The 2,887-nt window shown below is 40.4% G+C and overlaps 1 pseudogene; it reads right to left on the bottom strand.

The window, feature by feature from the left end:
- Window positions 1-336: 336 nt before the first annotated feature.
- On the bottom strand, window positions 337-874 carry LOC122751564 (annotated as a pseudogene).
- Between the last annotated feature and the right edge of the window lie 2,013 nt (window positions 875-2,887).

Below are 2,887 nucleotides of genomic sequence, written 5' to 3'. Positions count from 1 at the left end.
TTGTGGGAGGAAGAAGGGGGACCCTGGCGCTCTGACTCTCTCTCTCTTTCAGGTGGACTCTGGCAGAGAGCAGAGCTAGGAATGCTCGCTCCCTTTAATAGATAGGAATCTAGGCCTTTCTCTTTCTCTTCACCAAATTCTTATTCTCCTTAATAAATGCTTAAAAGTAAAACTTTTGCTAAAGCTTATAATTTATTGGTGACCACTCATTAGATTTTAGATAGTTTAGCTAGAATTTTAGCTCCTTACACTTTCTATTTTTAAAAAAGTTTTACATAGTTTATGCTCTGATGACAAATCCACACCTTCATGGTTAAAGATCCTCCATAGAGCCTTTTATTCCTGATTTTTGCCAGCACTGGCATTTGCCTTTGAAGTACCCCTGAATTTCTTCATTCTGTTCTTGCATTCCTTTCGCTGCTTTCTTGTTGTCTTTTTATTCTCATACAAGTCTGTGCTTTGGCTCATTTTTCTTTGCATAGTCAAGGGAATCATAAATCACGCCAAAGCCTATTGTTTTGCCACCACCAAAATGAGTTCTGAATCCAAAGACAAAAATGACATCTGGAGTTGTCTTGTCCATCTTGGCCAGTTTTTCTTCAATTTCAGTCTTGGGCACTGTGGCCTTTCTAGGATGAAGGACATTTATAACCATCTGTTTATGCTGAAGAAGTCTGTTTGTCATGAACTTCCTGGTCCTGATGGTTATAGTGCCATTCGCTCTTGGAGTGCGGTTCCCAGCTAGCTTCAACATCGTAGCAGATAAGAGGCCTCCAGGAGATGGGCTGAGAGGAGAGTTGAGAGCCAAGCCAAAGGATGGCGTAGATGCAAGACAGATGGCGTCTAGACTCCAGGAAGACTCATCATGGTGGTGGGTTATTTTTCAAGGTGAGTGACCCAGTAGAGTATAAGCTCCTTGAGGATAGGGTCTATTTTCATTTTGGTCTTTATATCCTCAGGCTTAGTGCACAGTTCTATTTTTGGAGGTTCTGTTATTTTTATATTTATTATTGAATTGTATTCATTGTTGTAGGGGTGAGGGAGCAAACTCCCTTTCCCAGAACAGGTCTGAAACTGTTTTGCAATGTATAGACTAAGAATCTTCCTGAGGAGTTGAGGGACTTGTCTATATATTAAAGGTGAGACTTGAACCCACTAGGTCTTCCTGAGTCTCTGTTGGTAACATCACTGCTGCCTTGAATCAAGTGATTGTTGCCTTGACCTCAAGTGATATGAAGTGAAAGAATTGGAGTTTGGATAAGTGACAATGTAATAGAAGCACCAGTAGCTCTGATGCTCTCTTTTGGTGCTTTGGGCATGGATGGGGAAAGTGATAGAATTGAGAAAAGGGAGAAGCAAGGACTGCTAATGAAGGGTCTTTTTGCTTCCTCCAAATTTTACAGGTCTCTTGAATTTCTGATTGAAGCCATTTGAAATCTGCACAATGAGAAATTAAGTAAAGTAAGGTAAACACCAAAACTGCCCATTAATCAGATTAATTAATCAAACACACATTCCATTTCAACAAATAAACATTTATTCCATGGAAGGCACCCTGCTAAGTACTGGTTGGAGTGACAAAGAGATATAAAATGGGGTCATTGCCCTGGAGATGAGATCTGTACATGTGAAAAGTTAAATAGCAATACAAGACAGTATGTAATTCAGCGACAAATACAAGGGTTTAGATAATCACATTCATAAGAACTGACATTTACATAGTACTTTAAAGTTTACAGAGCACTTTATAGATACTATTTCCCTTGATCCTCAAAGCCCTTTGAGGGAAGTACTTCCCCAATCTGATCTCCACCTGTGCTCTTCCCTCCCTTCCCCCAAATCTGTTATTTCATTCATGTGGGAGGGACTCCTGTTTTGTAAACTCTCTTCACCGATGCAAATCAGCAACTTTCTGGGAGAGCTGCCTGGTGCAATGAGAAGTCAAGAGCTCCAGGGTCACACAGGTGTCAGAGACAGAGCTGCAATTCAGGTCCTCTTGACTACAAAGCTGGTCACGATTACTCTCTAGGTAAGCACTACTCATTTTACAGATGAAGAAACTAAGGGCAGGGGCAGCTAGGTGGCACAGTGAATAAAGCACTGGCCCTGGATTCAGGAGGACCTGAGTTCAAATCCTGCCTCAGACACTTGACATTTACTAGCTCTGTGACCTTGGGCAAGTCACTTAACCCTCATTGCCCATCCCCCCCCCCAAAAAAAATCACTACTGTTTTTTGATGAGTCCCACTTTTTCCCATGATAGGACTTTGCTTTATAAAAAAAATAATTCTAGTCAGGCAAAACAAATCACACCAGCCATATGAAAAGCATGTGCCTCATTCCAAACCTAGAGGCCACCTGATCTCTTTGCTGAGAGGCAGGAAGCATGCTTCATCATTGGTCCTTTGAAGTAAAGATTGATCTCTGCAGGGATCAGGGCTCTGAAAGTCTTTTCAGCACTGTTCCCCTTTTTACTATTATGGACATCATGACAACCCTCCTTTCCTGCTCCTGTTTATTTTACTCTGCATTAGTTCATGTAAGTCTCTCTTAGTTTCCATGAATTCTGCATATTTGTCAAATGCAATGGTATTCTATAACATTCATAGATTATGATCTGTCTTTACATTCCCTTGTTGGTGGATACTCATTTTCCTTCCAATAATTGGCTACGACAAAAAGGCTTCTATAAAATCATATATATATATATATATATATATATATATATATATATATATATTAATGTATATGTGTATACATACGTACTTTGTGAAGGCAGATTCCTCTTTCTGTACCATAGGACATTAGGGGATGGGGGGAAGACATTTTCTTCTCTCTCCTATTGGACCATAAGAGACAATGTATCAAAACCGGGGGCAGGGACACA

This window comes from Dromiciops gliroides, chromosome 1 (genome assembly GCF_019393635.1).
Source record: "Dromiciops gliroides isolate mDroGli1 chromosome 1, mDroGli1.pri, whole genome shotgun sequence".
In the NCBI taxonomy this organism is placed as follows: Eukaryota; Metazoa; Chordata; class Mammalia; order Microbiotheria; family Microbiotheriidae; genus Dromiciops; species Dromiciops gliroides.
Note: the sequence above shows the minus strand (reverse complement) of the source record. Positions and strands in the feature narration are given on the sequence as shown.